We start from the raw sequence: 9,495 nt of genomic DNA on the forward strand, positions 1-9,495 counted from the left end.
TTCAGATGCAGGAGCTGCCGGAAGGAAGTCGTAGCTGACCCCAGCCACCGTAGGGGCTCCACTCCGGATTTTCTGTCTGGGATTACTCCCGTAGCCTTTCCTACCTCCGAAGATATCCAAAGCGGAGTCATCATCCAATGGCTGAGACTTGGTGGGTTTGGAATCAGAGTTTCCTTCTCCAGACGAACTTCCAAGACAAGGCTAACGAGCTCCATCTGCGCGGGTTTGGAGTTAGAGGTTTCCTTCTCTTAGACTGGCTACCTGCCAAGGCTAACGAGCCCAGTCTGCCCACCCAGTTATACTGCCGGGCACTCGGTCGCGTAACACAGCAGGCTCTGTAAAAACAGGAGGCCCCGCGTGAAGATGCTGCTGTGGACACAATAGTGTAGGAGAGGCCATATGCAAGTAGCCTCCTGCCCAGCAGAGCCAGACAGTGGTCCCGCGGCGATGACTACACTTGGAAAGGAGGGGCTGTGAGAGACGCTTCACTTTTCTGTGGTGAGCGGGACGTCAGGCCCAGACCTCGCACACCACCAAAACAAAATAGGAATATTAAAATAATACAAATAACTATTAAATGTTTGACCCTTTAAAGCCCAAACTAAAGTATCAAAAGCTATTGCAACAACAAAAACAAATACACAAAAATTATTTCAAATTATAACTAAACGAAACAAAATGATCTCAAATCGTTAAGGGGAGAAGGGAAAGGAAAGCCGACCTACAAGAACTACCTGTAGGGAGGTTGAGTGCGGATCCTGAAACTCCTGACCGCTGAAAAACTTAGCAAACGTTTCGGAAACAAAATCAGAGGAGTCTCGATTTAAAATTTCTTTTTTTTTTTGGACATAAAATTAACTAATCAACCAACAGGTATTTAGGACGTTACGAGAGGTCGCCTTTAAAGCTCTAACCAGCCATATATTCTCGGAATTACTGGGATGTGCCCTAAAATATCATTAGAAAGAATATTTGTGTTTCAAATAAAATTAAATAAACTTTTATATAAATAAAATTGTTGTATTACAGAGACTAGGTAAACGGTACCGTTAAGGGCTTGTAAAGACCAAATAGTCCGAATATATATAAAAAAGAACATTTAACTTGCTACCAATATCAAAAATATTTCAAAGGATCAAATTTTATATTAAACAATCAAATTCTGCGTAAATTAGCACATATATTGTATAAACAAACGTTACGTAGCACTTTTTCATTAAAAAAATGCATATATATATATATATATATATATATATATATATATATATATATATATATGATAATGCTTTCGTGATAACACACACAATCACGCAAACATCTCTTATTGACTTGAACCGAGTATAATAATAATAGCAATAATAATAATAATAATAATAATATATTGATTTATAAAACATTAAATATTTACTGATCGACAGGTGTATTGTTAAGCCTTCAAGTTTAATCAGGTAATAGCTTTTACTGATATATAATAATATCAGAACAAACTGTAATTTTAAAAAATTAAATAAAGGCAGCAGTATGTATAGATTCCAAATATCTTGTCGTTTCCGAAATTAATACATTTGATGTAAGTTACTATAACAACAAAAAATGCACGTGTTTACTTATGAATAATATGTTTATATCCATTTACGTATCTATAAAAACCAAATCACCTTCACGTATTACATAAACATATATTGTTTCAAATCATCATGAGTAGGATCCTTTTGTACACGAGAAATCCTTGTTGCAACAAAAATGTCGCATTAGTATTAACATCATAACGGGTCTTTTTTGTTCACATGAAAATCACCTTTTTATGATTTGATCTGTCTATTTAAGTTCCTTATTAAATTTATTTTTAAAAACATGCAAATTTGAAGGGTTCTTTTTGTATGCGGGGCATACGATAAGTCCTTTTTCCAACAAAAAATCATTTTAGTAGCCACAATCCTCGTCAATATTTAACATGAAAAATCCGTTTTGCACGAGGGAATCCTCATTTGGAAGAATGAAATATTTATATTCATGCATTTAAATCTATAAAGACAAGTAAAATATTATTAAGTATTTAATCTCATAAACAAACTTGATAAATAACAAATAGAGAGAGGAAACAACTACATTTAATTATGACATTTTTAACCTACCTCGAGATTTAAACTTTCACTTTAACTACCCTGGAAACCCATCAAAACGATTCCATTCACGTTTTCAACCTCAAACAGTCAGTTAGCCAACCCACCCATAAACATGATCACATTTTAGACTGGATTCTTCATAGACCTGATGATAATATTCTGTGGTTCTCCCAAGTGTCCCACGAAGTTGCATCAGATGACCTCTGCATTACACTGGTCAACAGTGAAATCATTACTGACTTGAAAAGGCCCTAATCTGTAGTATTTTGGTGTGCCGAACACGAATATAACCGTGAAAAATTTGTATTGGCTCTCGTTTTGAAGATATTCATATACCTCATTTTCTATGTTTCACTGTGTAAATTTCTCCAGTAGGACTGCAGCAACATCCGGAATAATGATGTAACATTGCATAATACCATCATGCTCACATCATCCACAGTTGATTGCATCATTTTCTGATGCAATGCAATACTAATGCCATGCGGCTGCTGAAGTAAGTTGACGTCAGCAGTGTACTATACATGTGTAGGCCTATTATACTAATGCCAGGCGGCTGCTGAAGCTGACGTAAGCAGTGTACTATATAAAGCCCAATCAGATAGGTTCAGCATTTAAAATATTTTAGACGTTGTGCGAGACAGTTCAAGCTACTGTTACATAAAACTTATTATTTTATCCATTTACGTACAATAAAGAACAGTAATGCCTCGAAAGTGTGTTAATACCGCGGACAATTTTTGCTATATTTGTGGGGAAGTGACATTTGCCAACCAGAAGAAAAGTATCAATTCTCAAGTGAAGAAGGCATATCATCTTTACTTCGGATGCAAGGTTGGTGACCAAGACAAGCCTTGGGCTCCGCATATATGCTGTGCTACATGTACAACACAGCTTTCACATTGGTTGAATTGCAAAAGGTCATCAATGCCGTTTGCAGTCCCAATGGTGTGGAGAGAGCCAAGCAACCACCTAAATGACTGTTACTTCTGCTTGGTTCCTCCTCTTTCCGGCGGAATAACGAAGCGAAAGAAGTCGAGAATAGTCTACCCAAACATTCCGTCTGCATTGAGACCAGTTCCACATGGTGAGGGACTTCCTATTCCAGAACCTCCAGCAGAATATTCTCTTGATTCATCTGACGAAGACAAAGGTGAGTCGACCTGTTCTTCTCCTGGTCCATCAGCATGCAGTGATCCAGATTTTCACTGTGGTGCATCATCAACCCCACACAGAATAACACAGGAAGAACTAAATGACCTGATTCGTGATTTGGACTTATCAAAGAACAAGGCAGAATTGCTAGGATCAAGACTCCAACAATGGAATCTTCTAGAAGAAGATGTCACAATTACTGCATATCGAAAGCGCCACCAGCAATTGGAGCCTTTCTTCAGAAAGGAAAGTAATCTGATATTCTGTTCCGATATTGAGGGCCTCATGAATGCTTTAAAAATCACTCATGACCCACAAGAATGGAGACTATTTGTGGACTCTTCGAAACTGAGTCTCAAGGCTGTGCTTTTGCACAATGGAAACATTCTTCCATCTATTCCAGTAGCGTATGCTGTCCACATGAAAGAGACATACGATAACTTAAGGCAGCTACTGAATTCCATTGAGTATAACAAGTACAGCTGGCACCTCTGTGGTGATTTGAAGGTAGTTGTCCTTTTAATGGGACTGCAGCAAGGATATACAAAATACATGTGTTTCTTATGCGAGTGGGATAGCCGAGCAAGGGAAATGCACTACATGAGGAAGGAATGGACTCACAGGCAGAATGTAGCCATTGGAGAGAAGAATATCCAACACCCAGCTCTGGTTGAGGCTCAGAAAATCTTGCTACCACCCCTTCACATCAAACTAGGTTTGATGAAGAACTTCGTGAAAGCCATTGACCGGACTTTGCCAGCATTCCGATACCTGCATGAAAAATTCCCTCGACTCAGCGAAGCAAAGATTAAAGAGGGAGTTTTTGTGGGTCCTCAGATTTGAGAGCTTTTCAAAGATGACCGGTTCAACAACTTGCTGGAAGGTGACGCGAAACAAGCATGGAATGCTTTTCGCCTAGTTTCTACAAACTTCCTCGGAAATGTTAGGGCAGAAAACTATAAGGAACTAGTAGAAGACATGTTGATGAAGTATAAGAAACTTGGCTGCAATATGTCTCTAAAGATTCACTTCCTTCATTCCCATTTGGATTTCTTTCCTAGCAACTGTGGTATTGTTAGTGATGAACACGGCGAACGTTTTCATCAAGATATCGCAACAATGGAACAAAGATACCAGGGAAAATGGTCCACTACAATGCTGGCTGACTACTGCTGGACACTCCTCAGAGATGCTCCCGAACAGCTGTACAAGAGACAGGCGAAGAAATCTAAGATGTAGTCAATGACTTGATTTTTTATAGGTAGGCTATTACAGTTGACCTTTTACTATTGGAATGCATTTCGTTATGTAAACATTAATTTCTTGCAGATTACAAAAAAACTAGAGCCAATTTTGCAATTTGACTGTCATATTCGTGTTCAGCACATAAAAATTGATAAGAATTGACTAATTTTATTTCAGTAACATGACTTTTGTAAAAATTTGTTGTCCAGTGTTATATGCCATCTTGACGTATCAGTCCCTAACCCTCCACCTTTATTTGCTACTAAGAGAAACCTCCGTATGATAAATATAACCGAACTGATGCATGACATCCAAGCAAACCTAACAACTTGCTTACCTCCTACAGCAGAACAACTCGATAACTTTCCGCATTCATTGCTTGACACACATGCCACAGCAACCAAGCGCAGAGTATCAATTCAAAAGTGTTTTCCGTGGTATAGCAGTGTTAGGAATGGTAAAAGAGACCGCTGTAAAGCTGAGATGCTTTGGCTTTCCACCAGACTCATTATTCATAAGCAAATCCATGAAGCCTCTAAGAAGAAGGTCAAAAACATAGTCCATGCGGCGAAATCAGCCCACTACAGTACTAAGATCACGGAAAGTTTCAGCTGCAAAGAGCTCATCGAGATTACTAACAAGCTAATGTCAAGGAACAAATGTATACCACTTCCAGCTACCTTCTCTCTAATCGACCTTCAGGACCTGTCTGCAAATTTCTTCCTTGACAACGAACAGACCATTAGAGATAAGCTTGACAACACAATTACAATTGACTCGTCGTTACCATACAGTTGCGATAAAGAATTTCAGAGGCAACCGTTAGCATCATTTGAACCTGTCTCTATGGATTTAGTACGTACACTCGTGAAGAAGAGTGCATCAAAGTCATGTGAACTTGATCCGATTTCGACATCACTGCTGCTTGAGTGATTAGATCCAATATTGCCTTCACTAACTGACTTTATTAATACCTTTCTCTCAAACGGATAATTCCCATCATTTTTCAAAACTGCCATTGTAAAGCCTCCGCTGAAGAAACCAACACTCGACCATAATGATTTAAAGAACTACCGCCCAGTTTCTAATCTCACATTCATGTCAAAAATCTTAGAAAAAGTTGTTCTATCCCAACTTGTATCTCAGCTGAGTTCAAACAGACTTTTTAGCAATGTACAGTCTGCATATCGCCCTCGTCACAGTACTGAAACTACTCTTCTAAAAGTAGTTAATGACATTCTCTCTGCATTGGATAGCGGAAAGATTACAGTCCTCACCCTCCTTGATTTGTCTGCAGCATATGACACAATAGACCATGATATATTACTTCACCGTCTCCATCATGTATTTGAAATTCACGATACAGCCTTACTATGGTTCAAGTTCTACTTGGTCAACGGGACACAAATTGTGTTCACAAACGGAAGCACTCCAGCCCAGTTGATCTATGGTGTGGTGTTCCACAGGGGTCTGTTCTTGGACCTGTTGTCTTCACTTCATACTCTCAGCCGCTCTTAAGTGTCATAGATCATCATCCAGTGTCCCACCAGTTGTACGCTGATGACACCCAACTATACAAATCTAGCCACCAAACATAAGCTGATGCTACCATCCAAGTTGTAGAGAGGTGCATTTCTGATGTGAAATCATGGATGATATGTAACAAGCTGAAGATGAATGATGATAAAACTGAGGCCATTCTGATTACAATACAAAGACTTTCCATTCACATCCTTTACCTCAAACAATATATATCAGGAACACCAACATTATATATACACAATCAGTACAAAACCTAGATGTTATTCTCGACCGTACTCTCTCATTGCACCATGTCATGGACATACGCAAGGCTACATATCTTGCGCTGAGATGCATCAGCAGCATTCGCAAACATCCTTCATTTGATGCCTCTAAAATACTTGTGTGTTGCTTAGTACTTTCAAGACCGGACTATTGTAACTCAATTCTGTCTGGTCAACTTCAAAACAATATGCTCGGATCATCCTTAGAGTATCACGCTCAGAGACACACCACACACCCCGCTCTGCACCCTACACTGGCTATCCATTCGATCCAGAATCAAACACAAAATATGCTACGTTTCACTGACGGGCTCCAGCTCAATATACCAACCCACCTCACCCATGTGTATAGGCCGATAAATCAGCCCTTCACCCGTGATATTGATTTTCGGGCGATTGGCTGATATCACCTATTCATTAAAAGCTGCAATTATCTGCAATCCAAAGTTGGCTGCACACATCGATGTATATTTTATACACTTACCGGTATTTCTCGTGGCTGTGCAGCTACCGTCGGCTGAAGGGTTCTTTTGGTGACATGTAGATTATATTTCCTGAGCAAATTATATGTTTGGTGACTTGTAAATTCACCTGGAATATCACAACCATCTGTCATGTTGCCATTTTATAATCTCTTATTCATATCAAAAACCTTAGAAAAGGTTATTCTATCCCAGCTTGGATCTCATCTGAATTCAAACAACATTTTTAGCAATGTACAATCTGCATAACGCCCTTGCCACAATACTGAAACTACTCTTCTAAAAGTAGTTAATGACATTCTCTCTGCGTTGGATAGCGGAAAGATTACAGTCCTCACCCTCCTTGATTTGTTTGCAGCATTTGACACAATAGACCATGATATATTACTTCACCGTCTCCAGCATGTATTTGGCATTCATGATACAGGCTTACTGTTGTTCAAGTCCTACTTGGTCAACAGGACACAAATTGTATCTGCAAATGGAATACACTCCAGCCCGGTTGATCCATATTGTGGTGTTCCACATGGGTCGCTCTCAAGTGTCATAGATCATCATCCAGTGTCTCACCAATTGTATGCTGAGGACACCCAAATATACAAATCTAGCCACTCAACTGAAGTTGATGCTACCATCCAAGGTGTAGAGAGGTGCATTTCTGATGTGAAATCATGTATGACATGTAACAAGCTTCAGATGAATGATGATAAAACTGAGGCCATTCTGATCACAACACAAAGACTTTCTCATTCACATCCTTTACCTCAAACAATAAATATCAGCAACACCAACATTAAATTCACACAATCAGTACGAAACCTAGGTGTTACTCTGGACAGTACTCTCACATTGCACCAACATGTCATGAAGATATGCAAGGCTGCATATCTTGAGCTGAGACGCATCAGCTCAATTCGCAAATATCTTTCAGTTGATGCCACTAAAACACTTGTGTGTTCATTAGTACTTTCAAGACTGGACTATTGTAACTCAGTTATGTCTGGTTCATCTCAATATCTGCTCCAGAAACTTCAAAAAGTTCAAAACACAGCACCACGATCAGAGCACACCTCCCAGCTGCTCTGTACCCTACACTGGCTATCCATTCGATCCAGAATCAAACACAAAATTTGTTCTCTGTGCTACGTTTCACTGTCGGACTCTAGTCCAACATACCTATCCGACCCCACCCATGTGTACACACCAGCAAGATACTTACGCTCCTCTTCGAACAATCGTATACTCATTATTCCCACTATGAAAACAAAGTCATATGGACAGCGTTCTTTTGCAAACCAGGGCCCAGCAACGTGGAATGAATTGCCCACTGAACCTTGACACAAAGACACAGTGATCACATTCAAGAGTGCTCTCAAAACTCACTTATTTCGACAGCAAGAACAAACTTAAAGACCTAATAATGTTTCCTACCTTAAATATTCTCAGCATGTTTGTTTTTTTTTCTAATTTCTTGGTGTTTGTTTTTGTAATCATATCATTATGTTTTTTATCTTATAGGTGTTGTCTAATGTTGTAAAGCGCTTAGAGCTTCTAAAGATTAGGCGCTATACAATGTCCTCATTATTATTATTATTATTATTATTATCTTGAATTTCGCGCTTGATATGGCTGTTACCAATTACCGGCTTGTGTCTAAAGTGTACGCAGGTTTGTTCCGAATGATTTGCATGCAGCAAAATTGCATATTTTAATGAACAGGTGACATCAGACCCACAGCATCGTCCAGCAGTATAAACGCATATTTTTTATGGTTGATTTATCGGACTACCATGTCTACACACCAGCATGATACCTACGCTCCTCTTCTGACACTCGTATTCTCATCAGTCCCACTAGGAAAATGAAGTCATTATGGACAACGTTCTTTTGCATACCAGTGCCCAGCAACGTGGAATGAATTGCTCACTGAACTTAGACACAAAGACACAGTGATCTCATTCAAGTGGGCTCTTAAAACTCACCCATTTCTACTGCAAGAACAGACTTAAAAACCTAATAATGTTTCCTTACCTTAAATATTTTCAGCATGTTTTCTGTTTTCTAATTTCATGGTATTTGTTTTTTGTAATCATGTCATTATATATGTTTTTTAGTGTTGTCTAATGTTGCAACGCGCTTAAAGCTTTTAAAGATTGGGCGCATACAAAGTCCTCGTTATTATTATTATTATTATATGTCTTGTTAAATCATTCGTGTTAACATAATGGGTCCTTTTCTGTACAAGGAGAAATCCTTTTTTTTTTGCACACGATAAGTCCATTTTGCAACAAAAATACTTTTTCTCGACACAAAAGGACTCCTTTATGTAAAAAGGTTGCTTTCCGTGTGCTCCCGATGTAATTTTTTTTATATAAAAAGGAGCCTTTTTTCGCACTTGATACCTACTGCTTTATTGTATAGTTATACAGAAATCTATCGATGTATGTTTGTATCTACATGGCCGGATTAAAGGTTAAGAAAACTGGGTTGTTCCAAATTTGTAGTCATAAACATCAGTACATAAAAAATGTCTTTTTACATCAGTCAGCAAGACAACGTTTTATGACCGGACAGGTTTCGCTGGAGAGCAAAAGTGACAAGTTAACAGACTGGTTTCGACTTTCAGATAAATTCCATCTTGAGATGCCCCATAAAAACAAACAGCTAAATTGAGCCTAACTG

Source organism: Sinohyriopsis cumingii, chromosome 1 (genome assembly GCF_028554795.1).
Source record: "Sinohyriopsis cumingii isolate HCF-2022 chromosome 1, ASM2855479v2, whole genome shotgun sequence".
Classification (NCBI taxonomy): Eukaryota; Metazoa; Mollusca; class Bivalvia; order Unionida; family Unionidae; genus Sinohyriopsis; species Sinohyriopsis cumingii.